This window comes from Anabrus simplex, chromosome 1, assembly GCF_040414725.1.
Source record: "Anabrus simplex isolate iqAnaSimp1 chromosome 1, ASM4041472v1, whole genome shotgun sequence".
NCBI lineage: Eukaryota > Metazoa > Arthropoda > Insecta > Orthoptera > Tettigoniidae > Anabrus > Anabrus simplex.
The window spans coordinates 1,479,101,697-1,479,127,839 of record NC_090265.1 but is presented as its reverse complement, the minus strand read 5'-3'; the positions used below and the strand labels follow the sequence as shown (position 1 = coordinate 1,479,127,839).

The following is a 26,143-nucleotide window of genomic DNA, read 5'->3' as shown; positions in this document are numbered from 1 at the left end:
TTCTCCACGACCCCATCAGCTGGCTAACATTTCCAGCCTTTGTATAACACGTAGGCAACAGCCACTGCCTTCGTAATGTCCAGGCCGTACTGTACCTCTGATGACGTCACGCTTTGGGGAGGAATTGAAGGCGATACGCATACGCTCCGCTTGAATAACACACTCGTTTAAATTACTTAAAGAACTGTTAACACCTTATAAAACCAAAACCTATCCTCAAACATTTGTTAATTCTGACATACAATGCATATCCTTCTCCGTAACGTTCTTTTTCTCACATAGATACGTTCGTTTGCGTGAGTACAGCCTAACACTTTGATACATGTTCTTGCGATTTTATCCATTTTCTGGTCAACTGGAACATTCACATCATACACACTGACAGAAAACATACAGCCAATTACCATTACTATTTATTTATTACAAATATAAATTATTTCTGTACCTCACTGTTTCCACTCCATGAACATTGCAGCTTTCCTGGACCTCTTGCAGGAAGTTACACCAGTATGGAGTAGGTCTGCACTCTTTGAAGCACTTTGTTGAATACACAAGTCGGTGTGAATTTTGGAAAAGTTATTTAAAAATATATTCACCCAAATATATGTAGGCCTACACTGTCCGGCCAGGTCTTCCAATTTTTTCCCGCAGCCACAAATGACTAGGGAATCTGCCAACTGCATTGACTCCAAAGCCAAGGATTTTGTGACACACTTAGAACTGTCTGATTTTAGAAATACCATCTTATATGTATCTGACACTAACACAAAATACTCTGTACACCTCAATTCCAAGTTCTGTTGACATGTCTGATGGATACTTTAAGCCCCCTCGATTTAGCAAATTCAGATATCTTACTTCTGGAGGTAATTCATAAATAAGATCTGAATCTGTCAGAAGATAAGATTTACGTAAATCACACTGCTGTTTGATACTCACAAATTATTATTATTATTATTATTATTATTATTATTATTATTATTTTGTTATTTGCTTTTCGTCGCACCGACACAGATAGGTCTTACGGCGACAATGGGACAGGAAAGGTCTAGGAATGGCAAGCGGCCGTGACCTTAATTAAGGTACACCCCCAGCATTTGCGTGGCGTGAAAATGAGAAATCACGGAAAACCATCTTCAGGGCTGCCGACAGTGGGTTTCGAACCCACTGTCTCCCGAATACTGGATACTGGCCGCACTTAGGCGACTGCAGTTATCGAGCTCGGTGATATTCATAAATATGACTTGCATGTTCAAATACACCGAATTCAGATAAGCCGTAGGTCTGATTACATAAAAATATAGGGCCTACCTAATGTTACCCATGTTTATGACATAATAAAAAAAATTAACTCACCATCTGGACGGGACACTTATTTCTCTCAGGATGCGATTTTCAGGAAAGTGCTTGATACACACAACTGTGTTGTGATTAACTATTAAATTCTCCCTGGGAATAGCCTTCTTCCATAACTTAACTCGTTCTTCATCAGAAGGAAACAGAAATACCGGAGTGTACTCTCCTTGTTTATAATTGGCTTTGCAGCCAGGCACACAGCAATTTCCCTCACTGATCATCTTAATTCAAGTATATACAAATGAAAATGAAAACCTACAACCTGTTTTCCAGTCATTGACCGGGTCAGGGATGTAATGAATGAAGCAGATATAGGTTGTTAGTACGATGGGGTCGCCACTCCCAAAGTGATTTATTAATGAATGATAGATGCTATGAAATGAGAATGGAGAGTGTTGCAGGAATGAATGATGACAGGGAAAACCGGAGTACCCGGAGAAAAACCTGTCCCGCCTCCGCTTTGTCCAGCACAAATCTCACATGGAGTGACCGGGATTTGAACCACGGTATCCAGCGTTGAGAGGCCGACGCACTGCCGTCTGAGCCACGGAGGCTCTATATACAATTAGTGGTTAATAATGAAACACAGAATGCACTAACTCAATTAATTTTACACTATAAATATAACTTTATGTTACACAAATAAACTACAAAATTAAAACACTGAAGAACGATCCTCTTAACCTATGGCTTCACATAAATACACGCTCACACTAAGTTTTCTTCAATAATTAACGGCTTTCCACTTAATAATGCAGTCGATGACGACTCATTCTCACATATATCTGAGTGAACATGCGGCCACTGGTAAAAATGTCAATAAAACTGCGAAAATCTATGTTTAACTCTACTAAATCATGTGCTAAACTTCCCCCCCCCCCCCCCCTAACGATCAGCTGATTGCTTTCCCGCGCTCGTTACAGTTACGGCCTGGACATCACGAAGGCAGTGCAACAGCTATTCCCTGAAGCTCCAGTGCGGATGCCAAGGGCGCGGCGTATTCAGTTTCCAACGGCTACCGATAATATTGCGATTATGTACAGACCGGTTATAATAGGTACCGAGTGACAGTGAATTAGATATTTCTAATGATTAACTGCTAACACTAAACGGGGAACAGGCGTAAAGAGAAATCCTTACGTACTTGAAAACAATGAGTACACGGATGGCACAAACAGGGCATTCATACCAAATACTTGAATACACCAATACCGGACAGCTCTATCTCAACATCATTGAGTGGAGTGCGAACAGGGACGATGGTGACATCTAGCGTGTTGGTGTGAACTGCATAGTTGTCTATGCTACAGTTGAGAGGAATGCATCTACACTCATTGGAAATATTTTTGTTAAAATAATTGAACAGTCATAATAATTAAGGATTAAATTTTAAAATATGAAATGCCTCCTTCATAAACCTCCAAACGAGCATTATGTTAGCCGTGCTTTTCGCTATGATTTAAAAATTAAAAGCAGAATTTGTTTGAGGATACACCCAGCCTCTGAGAGGAATATTTAAAAACTACTCTCTCGGCTTCTTTCTAGCCTTTTCCCAATTACCTAGCGCAACACTTTGTATGGACTTAGCCTCGTTTTGCGGCCGCATTCCTTTCCTAACACCAGTCATATGTGTAGGGATATACTCACTATTGCGTATGTCTCGTGTGATGTGTTGTACATATTTGAAGATGCGTATGAATACAGACACAAACCCGTTGGAATTAACAGACGCGATTAAAATGTTCTACTTCGTCGACAATCGTACCAGGGCCCTCTGAACCGAGGACCGTACGCTGGCCATTCCGTGATGGTGTTTTTAAGAGGAAGTGCAACTGGCCAACCATCCTCATTTAGCACTAATCAGAAGGAAAATGGGAAAGGTCCAACACTCCGAAGAATGAAGGTTTCATCAAAAGAAAAGAGAAGGGCCACGAAGCGCTAATCATTCAGTCAAAGTGGCAGAGAGAGAGATAATTTAATATTCATGATTTATTAAGATTTCGGGAAAGGGAAGCTGTAATTAAGGAACAGGAGTTTTGGTCCATTATTTTGACTTCTTCGGTACGGCCGATCTTCCCGAACTATACAGAGGAACTCACCTCACGCTGCTATCTCGCTTTTGCTGAACTTTGAATTTTCTTTTTTACCTCTGAAGACAAATACATCATATTATATATAATACAAATTGTGGTTACGTGAGTGAACTACGATGTTCTTGACAAGGAAGAAGCGTTCAGAATTTCCTGAAGTCTCTTTCACAAATTTATGCATGAAGAATTACCATGCATACCGGTACGTATAAAATTAGTTGGACTGGTGCTCAAGCCTATGCCAATAATACACTGAAATCATTTTCTTACGCCGGGCTGAGTGGCTCAGACGGTTGAGGCGCCGGCCTTCTGATTCGAATTTGGCAGGTTCGATCCTGGCTCAGTCCGGTGGTATTTGAAGGTGCTCAAATACGTCAGCCTCGTGTCGGTAGATCTATTGGCATGTAAAAGAATTCCTGCGGGACAAAATTCCGGCAACTCGGTGTCTCCGAAAGTAGTTAGTAGGACGTAAAGAAAATTATTATTATTATTATTATTATTATTATTATTATTATTATTATTATTATTATTAGACTATTATTATTATTATTATTATTATTATCATCTTACAGTAAACAAAAGCTGACCGGATTCGAAACTCATGGCTTTCAATTTTCAATTTTCAATTTCAAGACTAGCGCGATAACCATTACGCTACAGGCCCACAAGTTTTCACTGGGGAATTTTATGGTACTATTTAACAATGTGGACACTGAAGTTTGAGTGTACTAGAGTTCCATATTTGTTAATGTTATTGGTTTTACGTCCCACTAACATTTCAGTAGAGTATTTTATTGATTTCTTAATATAAGGGGCATAGAATGTAACCTCAACACAGATGCGCCGTCGTTACTTTTTTTAAAAACTTGCGGTCCTTATCAGTTCTCATGCCATTATGTTGCTGGGTAATTTGTTCATAACATAACACTTTTCTTGGAATATAACTGCAATGTATAAATGTTTGTCACTGAATAATCTTACATCATAAACAACACGCCAGTGCGCCAAGAATCATACAGATGGCAATATGTTATTGCACGACCGACTTGATGCGTCGCTCTCAGTAGCTCCTTACCGGCCTTGACAATCGGGTCCACGCACTGTAATCGGAGTAGTTACACAGCTCGACACATGGCGCTGGCGGCCGACCTATTTGCGGTAGAAATGCATTCTTCTTTATGGAAAATGTATTGATGTTGATTGCCGATTTATCGTAATTTAGAGTTATGGAGAATGTTACATAGGTTAATACTGTTAAAATTATTAATCCTAAGGGTTACTTTCGTTGATATTTGCCAAAATGATGTGAAATGAAACTGCGGGGAGAGGACTTAGTCCAGCTGACGTTCTGATATTGACTCTGATTGCCGATGTATCTTAATTTAGGGAATAAAATAATATGTTACATTGACTAATATTGTTAAAATGATTGATCCTAAAGGCTACTGTCATTGATATGTGCCAACATAACGTCGTGAAATAAAACCGCGGAGGATAGAGTAGTCCAACTGACGTTCCTTAATTGTGAGGAATAATAGTAATCGTTTTTATTATCATGGCATTTAGATACGTAGCGGAACTTACCGCAATACTTTTGTCTCCTGGTGTTAATATTGAGATTAAGAGTCATTGTTCAATTACAGTTTTAAAATTGTTCAGGCGCTGCGCTCAGGAAGGGGGCTGGACAAAACATAAAAGTCTTAGTTTTTCCATATTCGTTGTATGCATACCATATATATTTTGACTCAAACATGTTTAAATTTTATTTTCAATATATATAGTTTCAGATTACATTTCATTCATACCTTTCACTAGAATATTAAATACCGGGCAAGTTGGCCGTGCTAAATTCAGACAATAATTTTTACTTGAAATGCAGTAGGGTGGAACAAGTTGGCCGCGCGGCGTGCAGCTGTGAGCTTGAATTCGGGAGATAGTGGGTTCGAACCCCACTGTCGGCAGCCCTGGAGATGGTTTTCCGTGGTTTCCCATTTTCACATCAGGCTGTACCTTAATTAAGGCCACGGCCGGTTCCTTCCCACTGCTAGCCCTTTCCTATTCCACCGGCGTCATAAGACCTACCTGTGTCGGTGCGACGTAAAACAAATAGCAGAAAAGGAAGAAGAAGAATTTTAAATAAAAATTCAGTGAGAGAAAAGTATTTTGAGTAAATACATTGTAAACTGTTCTCTGCTCGATGATGACGCTTGTTGTCTAAAGGGGCCTAACATCTAGGTCATCGGCCCCATTGCTCAGGTAACAGCACTTCATACGATGGCCTTGCCGTCATAGCAGTAGTGATTCTTACTTGCCAATGTTTAAATGTTAAAGTTCAGATTATCTTGGATAAAAATGTGTTGTGTTGCTCTCATATGGCAAATACGACATCGCCTAAAGGATTATTCTATGAAAGAAAATTGATGGGTAAAAATACCTGATTAGCGTGATTAGCTGCCACTCCCGGAGGCCCGGGTTCGATTCCTGGCCCTGCCACGAAATTTAAAAAGTGGTACGAAGGCTGGAACGGGGTCCACTCAGCCTTGGGAGGTCAACTGTGTACAGGGGGTATCGATTCCCACTCAGAAACCTCGAAGTGGTTTTCCATAGTTTCCCACTTCTCCTCCAAGAAAATGCCGGTATGGTAACTAACTTAAGGCCACGGCTGCTTCCTTCCCTCTTCCTTGTCTATGCCTTCCAATCTTCCCATCCCCAACACAAGGCCCCTGTTCAGCATAGAAGTTGCGGCCGCCTGGGCGAGGTACTGGTCATCCTTCCCAGTTGTATCCCCCGACCCGCAGTCTCACGCTCCAGGGCACTACCCTTGAGGTGGGATCCCTCACTGAGTCCGAGAGAAAAGCCAACCCTGGAGGGGTACACAGAGTAAGAAAGAAGGAAAGAAAGAAAGAAAGAAAGAAAGAAAGAAAGAAAGAAAGAACGAAGGTAAATACCCGAAATAGAAACGGAAAACTAAGATGAGAGTAATTCCTGCTCTTAGCCACTCCGTAGTTTTGTCCTGGTCTACAGAGAATTCGTGAAATTATAGTGTCCCTTTGCTCTTTTTTTCCTGTTCGTAATACAAAAAAGGCACACAGCAATACATATTCGAATATTTCCTAACACAGTTAAAGAAAAGCAAATCACCACATCATTAAAAAACGAATTAGCGCATAAATTAAAATTCTTGTTCAGGACGAAGTTACAGCGAGAAATCACTTTGTTCTTGTTTCCATAACATTTCTGCTCAAAGTACGACAAGGTGCACAAGAATGTCACAAATTCCAAGATTTGTAAACACAATTTAAAAAATATAATCCCCACACTACACAATAAAAAATAAACTCCCTAGCGCATAACTATCAGATCTCAATATTAGGCCAACAAGAACCTCATTGCGAACCCATTGCCAACATTTACGACAGCAAAACCATATAAATAAAACTGGAAATGCGGTAATTTGCGGTATACAGCTTCCTGTCAGTGGGTAGTAGGCCAGCGCTCCAGCGGCATTACGGTGAAACTTTCCAATCACAGCTTTATGCTGGGCTTCCCAAGCGATTGTCAAGGCCGGTATAAGGAGCGCAGCGAGGGATCCAGTCGGCCGTGGTTATTGAAGAGTTGGCCACACCAAGCCATGTAGGTAGCAGCACTATCGACTTTCTCGCTGAAAACAGCAAGCTGTCCGGTATTGGTGTATTCAAGTATTTGTTCATACTATAGGCCTACTGTGCTTATAAAGGAGATTAAATGGAGCCACAAATGGTACTGCTTTGAAAGGTAGCACAACGTACAGACTATTGAGCAACCTAGTGAGCACGTGTTGCAAGTTTGAGGTCGGTATCTTGAATAATTTTCGAGTTACAGTAGTTTGAATGCAGCAGTGTAATTTCTTTCTTAGAGACTTGAACTATCCGGTCTATATGCGGTAGGAGCCTCCGTTCGGGGCCCGTCGTCAATGTGTTAAGTTCCTTAACACTACGGGGCTGATGACCAAAGAAGTACCTCACTGCTGAAATTAATTTTCATCCACGTGCAACTTTATACCGAGTGATGATTAGAAGCGTTCTGCAAAGGATGTCGTAACAATGCGGCCGTGAATGTTAAATATTCACTGAATTGGCCCACAACGGGGCGACAAGCGCGTACTCTACAGTTGTGCTAGACCTGTAGCTCAGATCATTTCCAACAGAACAAATATGACCTAGGCCACCACAGCTCAATAGTAGAGCATCCGACACGAAATTGGAAGTTTATTCCGAGTATAACGCTGTCATGAAAATTAAATATTCAATAATACCAACAACGCTAGCACAACACCCACAGTTTACATTAACAATGGACAGGCAATATAAATCAATCGAGTGACATTTGATACAGCGATCGAAGCCACAGGGCCGTGACTTTTCCTTTACATTTTCATAAACACTGACCGGGACAGGAATCGCAGCCACCTGAATGAGAACCAGTGACGACGTCACTCGGCTATCACACCCCTTTCAACCTATTAAACTTTGAGTGCGGTACTCAAGATGAATCTACACGATTGAATTAAACTCCGCCCACCCCCCAAACCAGATACGAAACAAAGTAAACCTCACTTTTGTAACCAATAATACGTAATCTACCGAAACATCAACGGAACTATTCTAAATAAAATAAACATCACTGATCTTGATTACTACAAACATTAAAACACCATCATTTATTGCATTAAATGGATCACACACACAACTAACCAACTTTACCTCTAGGATAAGACAGAGGACTTTCAACAGCCAACCGTCCACCAGCGCGTCTAACAATGCAGAGGTGATCCGATACCCATTCTTGTCAATATTCGATACCAATGTTGTATAGGCCTATGATTTTGTCTTGATAGTCGATACCCCGATAATTTCGGCCGTAATTTCCAGAAAGTGGAGCGCGGAGATATAAAGAGTTTGCAGACCACTGACTGGTCTGGACCAATGCAGTCCAACTGGCAGCCCACGGGACACATCTAGCTCGTGTACTTTAATATGCACTCAGAGAAATGTATACTTATTATATCAAATAACCTGCAATTCACATAGAATAAACACTCTTGTGTTAACTGAAGGTCCATATGATTCAGCGTCTGATTTCAATTCTCCTTGTTGATGCATACCTTATTATTACCGTGAGCTCCGGGAAGGAATTACACTAACCGAATTTTTTTTTACTTATCTTTCCGTAAACCAAATGTTAAAAAGGTACTCGACACTATTAACGTCCGACTCGTTGGCCGAATGGTCAGCGTACTGCCCTTCGGTTCAGAGGGTTCCGGATTCGATTCCCGGCCGGGTCTGGGATTTTAATCACTTCTGATTAATTCTACTGGCTCAGGGACTGGGTGTTTGTGCCTGTCCCAACACTCTCCTCTTTATATTCAGACAACACACCACCACAGAAACACACAATATAGATTACATCCCTCCAAATCGGATTGGCGTCAGGATAGGCATTCGACCGTAAAACAGGACCAAATCCTATTGTGCTATGCAGTTCACACCCGTGATCCTACTGGTGTGGGAAAAGTGGTCAAAGAAGAAGAAGAAGAACTTGACACTATTAACAAACAATTAAGAGAGGGTCCCGCAGGGCGGTATTATAGACCTTTATGTTTTCTTACGTATATAAGTGATATGAGTAAAGATCTGGAATCACAGGTAAGGATTTTTGCAGATGATGTTATACTGTATACTGTAGTAAATAAGTCACAGTATTGTGAGCGGTTGCAAAAAGACCTCGACAATGTTGAGAGATGGACAGCAAGAGGTAAAGTCCTCTCAGTTTTAATAACTGTATTTATGGAGAGAAAGTATCTCATGGGGATCACTGCAAGAACTAAAGGGTTAATATAAGGAAAGTCTTCATTGGAGAAATCACATAAACGAGATTGTAAATAAAGGTTACAGATCTCTTCATATAGTATACGAGTATTCAGGGTGTGTAATAAGGATGTGAAGGACTCTAGTATGTTGAGTACTCAGCCCGAGGGTTTTGATCGTTAACAGCTCCACCGTGGCTTAGGCATCATTGAAGATGCATACTAGGGAAATGAGGAGTGATGCAGTTTTTCGTTATTCTCACCGAGCCAGAAATTGCTATTACATATCAGTCTATCAATCACACTGAAATGCATGCACCAACCATCCTCAGGAGCGAAGTTTTCACACCATTCATAACACGGACTGGCTGCATAAGGAAGAGCATTACTAGCATCGCTCATATTTTAACAACCTAAACCTCGAAGGGCTGCCTAGAAGCTTAGCTAGAAGCGAGTGTGGGATGGGGAGAGGTGGAAGAGGAGTTGTCAGTTTTCTTTCTGCAGTGCAGCTAATAACATCAGCCATGCTCTCAAGCGAACTAGCACTAAAGTATTTGCTAGCACAATGTGGAACAAGACATGATATTGCAAGCCAGTGCATTACTCCACGCAGACTTGACAAGAAACCGTCATCCAGCATTTTAAGGTTTTCACTGAATACTGCAGGACTCCCACTGGTGCGGCTTGAGTCAAAGAATATTTCCCGGTTGTGTTCCATTTGCGTTCACTCCCATTACAGAGGAAAAAAAGAATGCGAAGAAAGACCAGTTCGTGTCCCATTTGCGATCACTGTAAAATTATCAGTAGCTTATCAGGGTTTTCCAACGTTTTTGCCGCAGGGGAGTGGGGGCTGCTAATTAGGGCCAACTCCAGATAACCGTGATACGGCTACGCTCAGCGATTCTCCCAACCCGTTCCCTCTCTCTTGAACATTTTTGAGGTAATATTAGTCTATAGTTTTCAACATACGTATTCCAGCTGTAGACATCCATCCTTGATGCAGCTTTTGTTATTTGCGCGCTTACTTACAACATGGAGTCAATTGAGACGAATCGAGCCAAGCCTTGTGCTTTATATAACAGACATTTACAGGGAAAGTCAAAGACGATTGGTGACATGGGTATGTTTAAAACAGAACTCCCAGTGTAAAGGAAGACTATGTGTCTAAACGATAAGAGGTGAAAATGATCGATCATCAGCACGTTCCTGATGAGGCGAATTCTGACGTAAAGAAATGTATATTTCGAGCGAAGAAGCGATCACGCGACGGCAACAGTTTCTTAGGTATTTGACGAAGACATTTGACGAAGAAATTTACTAAACAAGGGTTGCGAATTCATTACAAGAACGCCGCAGTTCTACAATTTAACAAGTGCGCTGTACCGAAACAGAAGTCATGCTCAAGGAGTATAAAAAGAGCCAAGGAGTTCCGAGGAGGTTGTTTTTCATGAAGAAATCCTAAGAATGTCTGACGAGGAGTATTTTCTCCTGGCCGATGATGGTGTAAAAGATAGGCTGTTGGTGTTCGGCGGAGGCAAAGGAAAGATATGTCTCTCTTCATGGACGGGACAATCAAAAGCTCCGGTAATTAGTTGAATCAAATCTATTCCATACATGTCGACGTTTGAAGCACAGAAGACGAAACAAACGTTGTACCAGTCATCTTTGTTCTTCTTCCTGACAGAAAGAAACTTATGTATGAATGCTACGATTGCTTCTACGAGAATTACCTGATTAGCAGCCTGAAATGGTATATACCGAGTGTGAAATGTTGGCTAACTCAGCCTTCAAGGATGTATATCTCTCAGTTAATACCCGCAGATGTTCGTTTTCTTCTTCTTTTTTGCGCAATGTCTCCCGAGGAGGGTTCAGCATATTGAAGCACACTACACTAAACTATACAAGGAAAATGAGGATGTCAGACTGGGCACGAATGCGTGCTGCCCTTGCTCTTCTCAAGCCTGAAAAATGTTGAAGAAGGCTGACGGGCGGGCAAGCACCAGAAGCTCGTCGAATTCCTTAACTACTTCGTGGACTAATAGCTACAAACTCTTGAAGTGCCACCTGAAATATGGAGCTGCTGCCGAGGACGTCACAGGATGAATAATTCAGTAGAAGGGTGAAATCACATACTGAAAACATAAACTGAACCTTCTGACTGGAAGACAACACCCCAGAGTGAACGACCTCATCATGTACTTAAAATCTGAAACTGCGAAATCTAGTCATAAGATTCCGAGGACGGACTTGAATTTAGAAGGAGTGAAAAGAAAAAAGCTGAATAGGGAGTTGAATGGAAGAATAGCAAGGATAATGTGTCAGTTTGAGTATTTAAACAGTTTAAGCATTATCTAAGCATTGATTTAATAGTGTCCCCTATTGTATACTGGAGAAAAGAAAGTGTACATTTATTGTTAAGTTGGAGATGTGCTACAATTGCTTCAATAAGAGTAGCACTGTCGAGGAAGCAGTACTTCACAGCAAAAACATCTGTTTTGAATTTGAAAAGTACAAAATTGAACCGTTTCAATACGCCCTCCTTCTGTCCTGCTTTTCAAAAATAATTTGGTCGTCTTTACACCCAAAACTATCTGGTAATACTAAATAAAAGGTATATTTTAAACCCATTTTGTCTCTCTTTGTCTGTCCAGATATTAACACATCAGAATCAAACGGTAAACATAAGTAATTTAATGAGTTTCAACATCAGAATCCTAGCACGTAGTTTTCGCCAATTACTTGAGGGCTGTCTCCCTGTACCAGTCCTTCAGTAGGAAATTCCCTCACTGCAACCTGAGTGTTCGTAAGTCATTATGTTATCACTGATAAGAGTGATCTCAAATGGGACAATGCTTAATACGTCAAAATTAAATTAGTCTAACATTCTACCCGAGTGATCGCAAAGGGGACGAGACCTATTTCCCCCTGTACTCCGCACTGTCTTACTTCTAAATTGAAGTTTCGCAAAACAAATGAGCATCGCCTTCCCTCTGTTGCCAGCGCGCTACGCCTGCGAGAACAGCTGATGCAATATGACCGCGGTAAACAGCCCTTTTAAATTGTAATACATACTCAGAAAAACGCATGAATATGGATTGAAAACAAATTCACAAGAACTATACTTTCTAACAATATGTGGCACTAAAAGAGAATATATTATTAACAATAAAAGAGAATGAGGAAATAATACATCACTAACGGCTAATGGCTGGCACAGAAAGGAGGTTATGGCCTACAAAGGGAACACTCTACTGATCTCAGAGTCACTGGAACCCTCCAACAATATGAAAAACACACTAAATATTGAAGGAAAATGCAAAAGATCGCGAACCGTACCGAATACCACACACGCTGAGCGAGATAGGTTAACCACGTGGCGAATGTAAATATTAGAGTTGGCAACTGGGTTTCGAGATCATGCTCTGCCGATATAAATCGATATGAATGGCAGCTTGGGATTGGTTGGATGCCTATGCTTCCGCGCATAACCACCAGACAGAGCCAAAATCTGCTAAAACGTCAATTTAGAAGCAGAGCCGTACGGAGTATAGTCTACTGAAGCTGTCACTGGCGCGGCACAAGGCAAGGGACATCAAAGCCGCGCGGCACGGTAACGTTTAGAGAAGCACAATACATCAAGTAGCTTTAATATCGTCAGAGCCAAAGATGAGATTGAGACAGGTCAATGAAAATAACATATCTGATCTAAGTCCATACCAGAAGATACTAGGTCTCGTTAGCAAAGGCATGTCCCTTGTTAAAGTTTGGTGAAATGCAATAATCTTTCTCTTGCAGAAGTGGGCACGTAATAAAACAAAGGCACCTGTGGTAAAAGTTCGTTGGCACAATTCTCATTTTCATAACCATGGATATTAAGATTACATCGATATTGTTCTGTGATGTTATCTATTAAAAAGAACTAACTTAAAAGTCACTTTTAGAATTTGTTTTACGTTGCACCGACACAGATAGGTCTTATGGAGACGATGGGATAGGAAAGGCCTAGGAGTGGAAAGGAAGTGGCCGTAGCCTTAATCAAGGTACAGCCCCAGCATTTCCCTGGTATGAAAATGGGAAACCACACCAAACCATCTTCACGGCTGCCGACATTGGGGTTCGAACCCACTATCTCCCGGGTGCAGGCTCACAGCTGTGCGCGCCTAACCGAACGGCCAACCTCGCCTGGTACTTAAAAGTAAGTAAGAAACGATAATCAACGATAGTACCAAATCGTGGTAGATTTCAACTTGTAATAAAACGATGGTACCTGTGATAAAAGTTCGCAGGCATAATTTCCATTAATATTACGATGCCATCTATTACATCGATCTGGTTGTGTGGCACTAACAGAACCAACTTACTAGTAAGGAGAAAAAGACGGCCAATGATAGTACCAAATCGTGGCAGATATTGCTACGATTGCACTTAATCTGCATTTCGTTGAAGCCGGATATTTTATGCATACGTCCATAACACGAGCAGACCAATAGAGTTAATTCACTTTGGTAACTTATACCGGTCATAAAACTACAACACTGCATATATAATGTTTACAAACAACAGAAAACAACTATGTATGCTGGTAGAAGAGCACATTCAGTTTATTTTTCTACTCGCAAGCGAAATAGTGAGTAACGCAAACATGTCAATTATTTTTAAAGAAAGCTAATGTTAAACTTCCAGAAAACCTGAATGGGACGAACAATGCATGTCGTGACGAAAATCAGACTATATTCTCATGCTGTCCTGCGGTCTTTAATTACCATCAAAAGTACCAATCAGTTAATCATTCCTTCCTTCCTTCCTTCCTTCCTTCCTTCCTTCCTTCCTTCCTTCCTTCCTTTCAATATTTTACCGAGAATGTGGGTTAATATGGGTATTAAGTGACATAGGAAGGTTGTTAGCATCTGCCATTATGTTTAATTACCTGCCAAACGAAACCAATAAACCTGCAGGCGTCTTCTAATCAAAAAGGACACAACAGAGAACTATAACGAACACCTTAGAATAGTGTTAGCTTCTTAAAACCTTGGATTTTCACTTGCAGGGCAATACGAGTGCTTTAGGAATGGAAGCTTAAAGTCGTTTATATTTTAAATAATATTCGGTTATAGCACACGGTCGTCCGGCCGAATGATCAACGTGATGGCCAGGCCCGAGGGATCGATTCCCGGCCGGGTTGGGCTTTTTGGCCATGTCTATTCAATTCCTCTAGTTCGGGGCTTGGGTGTTTAAATGTTTAAATAAAAACATACGTTACAAATTGCCCTAAACGCCATTTGTCCTTCTGAAACAATAGAATTACGCAAGTTTATTAGCAACTTGCGTATTAAAAGGCAAGAAATATTTCATTACGGCGGACCATGTGAGGCATACAATGGTTGATGCTGATTCTTTCTTACAAAATCCGCTCAGCTTTTGTACCAAGAAGTCTACTCTAAAAAGGTCAGCGTTCCAGCTGTACAAAGGAATCGAGCCCGCAAACTTGGAATCATGAGTTCCTTTTACGTTAACCGTCATCGGAGAACTATAAATGAAATACAGGAGCAAACTGAAGTGTAATAATATAGACGAAAGGGGTACGGGTGGGCGGGGAATACAGTGTTAACGTTTATTGTGAGAGAAAGTAATAAGTTTGTATAGGAGCTATTGAAAGTGTAATGAAGTAGTACGTGAGGATTTTTCAATCACAAAAAGTACTCGTATATTTTTCTCCCCTACACGGAAAATCAAGGTAAGGACGTAGATGATATGGTTCCGGAACAAGAAGAAGCTGTTGATACTGATGGAATGGGTGACCCAATTTTGTGGTCAGAATTCGAAAAAGCTTTGAGAGACCTAAATAGGAACAGAGCACCTGGAAATGATGACATTCCCTCTGAATTACTGACTGCTTTAGAAGAAACCAGCATGGCGAGGTTATTCCCTTTACTGTAGTGTGCAAAATGTATGAGACAGGAGAAGTGCCATCCGATTTTCGACAGAATGTTGTTATACTTATTCCCAAAAAAGCCGTTGATGACAAGTGTGAAAACTACAGCACCATTAGTTTAGTATCTCACGCCTGCAAAATTCTAACACATATTATTTACGGAAGAATGGAAAGACGCGTTTAAACTGAGTTGAGAGAAGATCAATCTGGTTTCACAAGAAATGTAGGAACACGTGAAGCAATCCTGACTTTACGTCTGATCTTAGGGGATCGAATTAAGAAGGGCAAGCCCACATACATGGCGTTCGTAAACCTAGAAAAGGCATTTGGTAATGTTGATTGGACAAAGCTATTTGAGATTCTGAAGGTGATCGAGATCAGGTACCAAGAAAGAAGAATGATCTACAATCTTACAAAAAACAGTCTGCAGTGATAAGAATCGACGGCTATGAAAAAAAGCAGCAATCCAGAAAGGGGTGAGGCAAGATTGCAGTTTGTCCCCCCTTCGTTTCAATGTTTATACAGAGTGTACCAAAACTCGACGGCAAAAATTTACGAATGGGTTCCTCACATAGAGAGAAGAAAAAAAGTTTATGACAACATGGGTCCGTAGACGTATACTTACAGATTTATTCAAACTTTTGTACATTTACACCGTACGTCTGTAACGGCAGCTGAAACACTTTGAGCATGTATCAGAGGAAATGTTCAGCTTGAATATAAGCCTCCGAGTTACGTACGCGATCAAAAATGCCTGGTGTAGTGGGTACTGCCGGAGAGGTTGTCACAATGCGCTCATATAAAGTTGCTTCATCAGGAACAGGAGTCGCATACACGAGAGATTTAACGTGTCCCCACAGGTAAAAGTCCAGGGGATTCAAGTCAGGAGAGCGTGGTGGTAGCCAAGCAATCGGTCCTCCTCAACCTACGGGCAACAGACTGAAATGTGCGGGAGCACTATCATGCATGAAAAACATTTGTCGACGGGATGCAAGTGACATGTTTCCAAGTAATCAGGCAATGCAGTACGCAAAAAAATCCCGTAGTTCTGTCCAGTAAGCCTGTTCGGAAGAACGTAGGGTTTCAACAAGGAATCACCAACAATGCCTGCCCAGATGTTAATGGCGAACCTCTGTTGATGTGACGATTGGATGACTGCCGGAGGACATGTAAATTATTACTAAAATTACTTTGTGTCAAAAAGTTTGAATAAATCTGTAAGTATACGTTTCCGGACCCATGTTGTCATAACCTCTTTTTCTTCTCTCTATGTGAGCAATTCATTCCTAAAGTTTTGCCGTCGAGTTTTGGTACACCCTGTATAGAACAGGCAGTACAGGAAATCAAAGAAGAATTTGGAAAGGGGGTCACAATCCATGGAGAGGAAATCAAAACCCTGAGATTTTCTGATGATATCGTTATTTTATCTGAGACTGCAGAAGATCTCGAGAAGTTGCTCAATGGTATGTACGGAGTCTTGGGTTAGGAGTACAAGATGAAAATAAATAAGTCCAAAACAAAAGTAATGGAGTGCAGTCGTACGAAGTCAGGCGATGCAGGAAAGATTAGGAAATGAGGTCTTAAAGGAAGTGGATGAATATTGTTACTTGGGTAGTAAAATAACTAACGATGGCAGAAGTAATGAGAACATAAAATGTAGACTAGCACAAGCGAAGGAAGCCTTTCTTAAGAAAAGAAATTTGCTCACTCGAACATTGAGATAGGAATTAGAAAGATGTTTTTGAAGACTTTTGTATGGAAGTGAAACATGAAGGATAACTCGCTCAGAGAGAAAAAAAAGAAAAAGATAATACATGTTTTTGAAATCAATCAATCAATCAATCAATCAATCAATCAATCAATCAATCAATCAATCAATCAATCAATCAATCAATCAATCAATCCTGATCTGCATTTAGGGCAGTCGCCCAGGTGGCAGATTCCCTATCTGTTGCTTTCCTAGCCTTTTCCGAAATGATTTCAAAGAAATTGGAAATTTATTGAACATCTCCCTTGGTAAGTTATTCCAATCCCTAACTCCCCTTCCTATAAATGAATATTTGCCCCAGTTTGTCCTCTTGAAGTCCAACTTTATCTTCATATTGTGATCTTTCCTACTTTTATAAACGCCATTCAAACTTATTCGTCTACTAATGTCATTCCACGCCATCTCTCCGCTGACAGCTCGGAACATACCACTTAGTCGAGCAGCTCTTCTTCTTTCTCTCAATTCTTCCCAACCCAAACATTGCAACATTTTTGTAACGCTACTCTTTTGTCGGAAATCACTCAGAACAAATCGAGCTGCTTTTCTTTGGATTTTTTCCAGTTCTTGAATCAGGTAATCCTGGTGAGGGTCCCACACACTGGAACCATACTCTAGTTGGGGTCTTACCATAGACTTATATGCCCTCTCCTTTACATCTTTACTACAACCCCTAAACACCCTCATAACCATGTGCAGAGATCGGTGCCCTTTATTCACCAAATGTGGTGTTATAGAAGATTGCTGAAGGTGAGATGGATAAATCGAACCACGAATGAAGAGATACTGAATCGAATTGGTGAGAAGAGATCGTTGTGGCTAAATTTGACGAGAAGAGGAGGTAGAATGATAGGGTACATCTTAAGACACACAGGACTTCTGCAGTTTGTTTTAGAGGGAAGTGTATGGGGTAAGAACGGTAGGGGTAGACCAAGGTATGAATATGAAAAGCAGATCAGAGCAGATGTAGGATGCAGCAGTTATGCAGAAATGAATAGGTTAACACAGGATAGGATGGCGCGGACGCTGCATCAAACCAGTATATGGACTGATGACTCGAACAAAAACATACACACACGGAAAATCAATCAATCATGGATATGTTTTTGGTAGAATGGGTGGGTAACAGCTCTTTTTCTTTTTTTAACAATTGGCGTTACATCGCACCGACACAGAGAGGTCTTATGGCGACGAAGGGATAGGAAAGGACTAGGAGTGTGAAGGAAGTGGCCGTGGCCTTAATTAAGATGCAGCCCCAGCATTTGCCTCGTGTAAAAATGGGAAATCACGGAAAACCACCTTCAGGGCTGCCGACAGTGCGGTTCGAACCCACTATCTCCCGAATGCAAACTCACAGATGCACGTCCCTAACCGCACGGCCAACTCGCTCGGTGGTAACAGTTTTCATTCCGTAATCCGTATCCGCAGAGGGTACAGCGGGCCTAGTAACACTGTCTCTCAGGCCAAGGAGATTAGTGGCAGTGGTGTGAATTTTCGGAGAACGTAGGGTGGATGCGGCCGTGGCTTGGAACAGGAATAGTCCCGGCATTCGCTTAATTGCAGGAAAATCACGGTAAACCATTTCCAGGACAGCCGACGGTGGGAACCAACCCCTCCGCCCCCCGCATTTAGAGCTGCAAAGCTAGCCAAAGCTAACCGCTGTTACGCAGAAGCATACTCTCTACACGGTATGGTTTTGGGCTTAGAAGTCTAAAGAGCGAGTTATTAACATGTACCGAAGAGCTTGCGTTCTTATATCAATGAATTGATGACGCTACTGACCTAGTAAACATAGATGAATACTGGTTGCCATGGTTACAATGGTGTCGGGAAATTGATGATGCTAATTAATTCCAGACAGACCAGCAGCCCAAAAACATATCCCTGTTAAAATGAATTCTGAGTCTCGTTTCCTCCTCCTCGGTACAGAAGAACTCGAGCTCCCCTGTACGAGGCGACTGGAACCCTCACTTGAATTCAGTACACGAGCCCTAGTAATAGCTGTGTGTTCAGTCGACTCCTGTAGTATGTACTATTAATGTAGTTGCAATTTATTTTATGGACTTTGGTTATTAACCCTGAGTACCAGTACGTGTAGCAACCGTCTTCTAAAGCGTGTCCTATAGAACCCTCCCTGTTCCTGAAATTATAAGAACTCCCTCACATTTTCCAGGAGTACGAACTGAGGACAAACTTTGAGTTAACTAACACGAACATTCGTTCCTTCACGACGTTTCAGACTGTCAGTCAAATAGCGTTCTTGTTATCTATAGCCTATATGCCACATTTGGTGAAGGTGTTAATGGCACCATGAAAATGCGCCAGACTCGGAGATTTTCTTGGTAAATTTCTAGTGTGGTAACGAACTTCAAGCAATTAGGAAAATACGGTAAGAGAAAGAGAGCTGGTTAGCGCCAAAATACGCCGCCTTAATCGCGCTTCATAAGCCTACTAAGAGGAGTCCTCATGTAATCGCTCCATACGTTAAGCACTCTCCAATATACTCTGCACTTGAGCTCTCGTGTTAACGTATAACGTGTGCTGGAAATTAGAACACATGGTATCCTCGGGCACGCTGCGAGCTCTCAGCTGTATGTCCTCACATGTACACAGTGCATACGATCTACGTCCCTATCTGGCCCGAACTAAGCGCTCTCCCTCGTACTAGGTACACAAACTGACGCTACCCCATCTTCACAGTGCCCCGCCTCCCTTCCCTCCTCGCCCTCCACCTCCCTCATGCACTGTTCAATTCAATACCTTTAGTCGAATTCAAACGAGGCCTTTAAACTCTCGAACACCAATTGCCTACAGGGATCTCGTGATCAGAATGGTAGGAAGAAGATTAAGAATGCTAACTCCAAGAACTGTATTGTCCGGTTAAAATCGAACGAATCTATTAATTTCTCCCAAACCTGGCCAGAGTGTAAACAAGAGAGTATGCTGCGTGTGCACCCAATTGCAAGACTTCCTTACAATCATGAAATAATCTGCCTCGTATTTTATCGAAGAGGACGTTCAAACTGTTCTTCAAATTAATATTTTCAAAGATCCTTACTTAGTTTATTGTTCGTTAACGCCGTGCGTAACAAAAAAGAGAATCCTAACCTTCTCATCTATGTACACATCATACGTATCGAGTTTTAAATCACTTATACCTTAAAGGAAATATGTCTGTATTTAGACACTTTCCTAGAATTTCGTGTTTGACAAGATGATTACAAACCAAACAGAAAGAATAACTACAACATAAAAGATGGACACATCAAAACAAAACAAAAACGAGAACGGACATGGTTCAACCCACACCTCCAGACCATGTCCATGAATAACTTGAAAATTCCTTTGAGATATGTTAAAATTTGAAAGGAAAAAAAAAAATAACTCACATCTACACGAGGTTTGGATTAAAGACAAAGGCCGATCAATCTTCAGATTCTCATGAGAGCTGGAAATGAAGAGGTTAAGAAATACTCTACTGGAGAGTCAAGGAATTACAAACAGAAAGGTAGTATCGATCAGTATAGCTTGCAATACAAGTGCTGCCACCTAACGACACCATAGGAGTTTCTATTGCCATCTACAGGCCAGTATTTACACTACTGCGATACAGCTCGACATGAAGAGAGATCTATCGGCTACTACTAAAAACACTACACAGTAAACCGAACATGTTCCATGCTGATGGGCATCTATTTTTAATCAAAGTGCTGTCACGAAGCTTTCGCCCCTGACAGCGAAACCGGGGTATGGGAAAGCCTTATCTGCCGTTCAACATCAGACAGTTTCCTATTACTTAGCTTGACAGAGGGAAGTGTAACCAGTAGGGGAGATATGCCACGCTCTTACCTTTATTATTATTATTATTATTATTATTATTATTATTATTAAAGAAAAATACCTGTAGTATATTGAAACTAAATGGTAAATGTATCCATGTTAAAATTCAAACAAAATTTGTTATTTCTCGATGGTTACAATATGTTGGCTGCTGAAATATGGGTGGTACTGACTACTGACATTCAGAGCACGGCTAATGCGTCTGGATGTTCTGAAAAATACAATGTATAAGGTTAGTCGAGTTTCAGTAGCATTTTCCATCCTGGTGAGGAAAGCAATGGTCAGCTATCTCACTTCTCATTATATTTTGCATGCCTCATGGCGCCACCATCTGCTTTTTGTTAGTGGCGTTATCAAAGGATCCAACCAGCCTCTGGGCTGAAGACTTACCAGACAATCGACTATAATTAAAATGCAACTTCTTATTTCATTATTTTACTTTAGTTAAGCTGTTTCTATCTGCCCGTTATCAGCCTGACCGCAATATTGTATTTGTGAAGAAAAAAACTGTTCTTACGAACCAATGACATATTTTTATACTATAGTGTGTCAAAATCATGACAGGTGCTTTCTGAAACATATATTAATTGAAATACACTCTAAGGAAATAAAAAATGACGGAACTACCGGTAACAATTCTGTCCCAAACAAAACTCAAGTGATGCTTCGACATCCGTAAGCTATTCGACTTCGATTAATAGAATTATCGTAATTTCTACAGGATAACGATAATCTTCCGTCAAAGCAGCCAAACATGAAACATTTTCGTTGTTTGTTGTCTTTCTTATACACATTTACAAGGTCCAAATACTGTATTATAAATTTATTTTTAAATTTTTTAATTTTAATTTAATTTACTTTTAATTTTTTTAAATTATATTTATTCGTCTTGATTCCAGATGAAGGGATGTATACAGCACTAGTCCACTGCATCGCATAAAGTGTTGATGATTATGATGATGATTATTATTATTATTATTATTATTATTATTATTATTATTATTATTGTTGTTGTTTAAAGGGGCCTAACATCTAGGTCATCCGCCCCTAATGGTACGAAATGAGACGAAATGTAATGACAATTTAAAAGTCCAAAAAAAAAAAAAAAAAACCGGGCGAGTTGGCCGTGCGCGTAGAGGCGCGCGGCTGTGAGCTTGCATCCGGGAGATAGTAGGTTCGAATCCCACTATCGGCAGCCCTGAAAATGGTTTTCCGTGGTTTCCCATTTTCACACCAGGCAAATGCTGGGGCTGTACCTTAATTAAGGCCACGGCCGCTTCCTTCCAACTCCTAAACCTTTCCTATCCCATTGTCGCCATAAGACCTATCTGTGTCGGTGCGACGTAAAGCCCCTAGCAAAAAAAAAAAAAAAAAAAAAAAAAAAGTCCAAAATTCATCCACTGACTAGAATTCAAAACGTGATGATGGAGAATGCATTAATGAATATTATTTTAAAATAATCAGAGGATCCAACTCAAAAATACTAAAAGTTAAAATGTTTAAAAAAAATCCAAAATCGAGCCTTCCTAGAAACTATCTTAAAACAATAGTATTACTGACCAAGGGACTGGTTTCAAAGCACAATCCTGAATCGATGATGCATGTTGTCTAAAGGGGTCCAAAATCCATGTCAACGGCCCCTCAATGGTACTTATAGCTAGTAAAGTAGAACCATGGTATTTCTCACGTATTGGTACTAATCAAAAGTAACGTAGACTCACGGTGTTCCACACATTTATGGTACTACTCACAAGTGTTTCTCACAAGTAACGTACGTCACACAGGTAACGCAGACCTATGGCGCTTCTCACATAATGGCACCACTCATAGGCAACGCAAACCCGTGGTGTTCCTCACAGAGGTGTACTAATCACAGGGACTGTCCGGCCCCGCAGTGTAGGGGGCAACGCGTCCGCCTGTCACCCGGTTCGATTCCCGGCCGGGCCAGGGGTTTTTAATTGTAAATGGTTAATATCCCTGGTCTGGGGACTGGGTGTTTGTGTCATCCTTAACGTTCCTTTCCTCACATTCAACACTTCACACTTCCGCCATTTCCAAATACACGCAGGTTCATAACATATAGTGCAAAAGTAAGGGCAAAAGATCTTCTTAGGTCGACGCCCCAAATAAATAGCATTTTTTTTTTTATCACAGGGACTCGTACTATTCCGCGGTGTTTCTCACATAATGGTACTCATCATAAGTAACGTGAGCCCGTGGTGTTCTGCATACAGTGGTACTAATCACAAGTACTGTAAACCCACACTGAACCACTCTCTCCTGCTACTAATCACAAACGTATTGAGCACCTAACATACCGGTACTTGGTCGCCCCTTGTAGTTGCCTCTCAAGATAGGCAGGGGATACCATGGGTATATTCTTCCTCTGCGGCCCCACCCACATTGCAGTATTCATTGTCAAGGCGACTGACATACCCCTACTCGATCCACGGTAATCAGTCTCCCCAGACAGCTCCAATCAACTACAAGGTAAATAAAACAACAACACGGTTCAACCTGGAAGAACTAAATGAGAGCGAGAATTTATTGCACGAGTAAGATGCTAAGAATAGTATTTGCACTAGTTGAACTAAAAGAGTTCGTTCAATATTACCCACAACTCTGACGAGAGAATACAAACCTCTTCCTCGCCACATACTGCGAATAACAGAACGCAAACAGTTCACAGCAAACAATGTAAATTGTGTGTAATGGAATTAATTCACAGCCTGACAAATATCTGAAACAAATTCCTCATTAGTTGGTATGGCTGAAGAAGATAAAACGTATTTTCTAGTAGATATTATTGATACTTTTGGAATATTTTGAGACAGTAACTGCAGATACCACAACGGAACAAAATCAAATGCGAGATCGACGCTTTACTACATACAAAACAGCAAGCTTCATTGACATAACTTCTGCTGGATAATAATACAAAAGTATTTAAATACAGCCGATAAATTCACTTTTTAAATCTACTAGTAAAATATTTGCCAAACTTTAACTCAGCGGTTCCTAACCTTTTCAGTCTTCTTATCCCTATAACCTATCAGGGAAACTGATTCCCCACCCGTAAAATGTTACTGAAGAAAACAACACATGCATACAAACAGACTTTATTAATCATAAAATCGCACAAAAATGAATGTAATTACATTTTCAATGTACTTCCTTAATTTATTAATGACAGTTAATGTTAAGGTTGGAATTGTTTTGCAAAGTTGAGAAACCACTCTCACATCTATAAGTGGTAACAGAAGTACTATCATTCTTACAGCTCTGTCAGCTTTAATAGGATATTCACCACCTACATTTCGCCAAAATGTACCGAGGTCATAATTTTGAAATTCCACTTTGAAAGTGCTATCCTTGCGTAGTCCGAGAAATTCTGTTTTATCTGACATATCTTCGTCTTTATAAAAAAATCATCATCAGTAGGAAATGGTCTTAATATCCAAGGAATGGACTGACGATTTTCCGTCTTCGGGAAATATTGCTTCAGTGAGTCAGATAAATGGTGAATTACGGAATTTCCAAACGCGATTTTTTCAGATTCGTCATTTACCCATTGCTCACACAGTTGCGCAAACATCGACAAATAGCCAACTTGAACTCTGCGGTGGTAAAGTTTCAATTTACACAGAAAACTTGCAACTTTATCCTGTGCTGTCAAGATATTCATCGTATTTCCATGTAATGAGATATTCAGACTGTTAATTTCCCTGAAGAAATCAGCAAGATACGCCAGCATTTCGACAAATGCTGTATCTTTTATTTCTGAATACAACTCTATTTCTTTTTGTGTTGTCTGGTTTTCGAGAAACAATCCTATTTCTTCACAGAGCTCATAAACCCTGTTTAATAGTTTCCCTCTCGATAACAAGCGTACCTCTGTGTGGTACAGAAGACCATTACATTTGGCACTAACTTCATCGCACAAAACCTTCAATAAACTGGAATTCATAATAATAATAATAATAATAATAATAATAATAATAATAATAATAATAATAATAATAATGTTATTTGTTTTTCGTCCCACTAACTAGTTTTTAAGGTCTTCGGAGACGCCGAGTACCGGAATTTAGTCCCGCAGGAGTTCTTTCACGTGCCAGTAAATATACCGACACGGGGCTGTCGTATTTGAGCACCTTTATATACCACCGGACTGAGCCAGGATCGAACCTGCCAAGTTGGGGTTAGAAGGCCAGCGCCTTAACCGTCTGAGCCACTCGGCCCGGCAAACTGGAATTCATAGTGCTGCCACTAATATGATTCACAATATTTACTACAACACTCAACGAGCTCGGTAAATCTGAAGGGAGCGTCTTAACAGTCAAAGCGTAATGGTGCATCAAGTAGTGATGATGAAATAAAACTTCATGGGCAACTTGTTTCACGAGTGCTTGAAATCTAGAACGAATACCCATCATGGAAGGCGCCAGTTAGCTTCGACCAGTCCAGTCCTTCCTCAATAGATTGTTTTAGTGTTTTGAATACGTCTTTACCGGGCGAGTTGGCCGTGCGCGTAGAGGCGCGCGGCTGTGAGCTTGCATCCGGGAGATAGTAGGTTCGAATCCCACTATCGGCAGCCCTGAAAATGGTTTTCCGTGGTTTCCCATTTTCACACCAGGCAAATGCTGGGGCTGTACCTTAATTTAGGCCACGGCCGCTTCCTTCCAACTCCTAGGCCTTTCCTATCCCATCATCGCCATAAGACCTATCTGTGTCGGCGCGACGTAAAGCCCCTAGCAAAAAAAAAAAAGTCTTTGCCGCGAGTAGTGGTGGGCAAAGACTTGGAGAACAAGTATCCTCTTTTACACGGTCATCTTTAATGTACCAAGTAAATACCAGTAATTGCCAACACGAAGCTACATCGATTGACTCTTCCGATTGCAGCGCAAACATAGATCTTTCTTTAATTTCAGAAATAACGGTTACCAAAATGTCGTTATTCGACTCTAAAATTCGACTTTGAACTATTGTATTGGAGAGTGATATTTGAATAATCTCAGCTACGTGTTGCTTACCAATAACGAGCGACACTGCATCAGATTAATTGACTGATTGATTGATTGATTGATTGATTGATTGATTGATTGATTGATTGATTGATTGATTGATTGATTGACCCAAACAAAGTTTGATGAGTTCCTTTCCTACAGACTGCGTTTTTTTTGTTCATAGCAATGCGATAAGCAATTTGATATGAAGTTTCAAGACACGATTCAGTTGCTTTTTCTCTTTAAAAAAATCAATGTCTTTACCTGTCAACTCCTTGTGAACTTTCTCGAAACGTTCTTTTAATTTTG

At 40.7% G+C, this 26,143-nt stretch overlaps 1 protein-coding gene across 3 annotated transcripts in view; it reads right to left on the bottom strand.

The window, feature by feature from the left end:
• Window positions 1-26,143, bottom strand: part of ATP8B (ATPase phospholipid transporting 8B) — a 940,482-nt gene that overhangs the window by 525,470 nt on the left and 388,869 nt on the right. Inside the window, exon 1 of one of the 3 annotated variants that reach the window (XM_067137970.2) lies at window positions 20,378-20,457. The exons of the other annotated variants lie outside the window; for them this stretch is intronic. The gene's annotated coding sequence lies outside the window, so the exon portion shown is untranslated. Of the gene's footprint in view, window positions 1-20,377; window positions 20,458-26,143 lie in introns of those variants that run through there. 3 annotated transcript variants of the gene reach the window in all.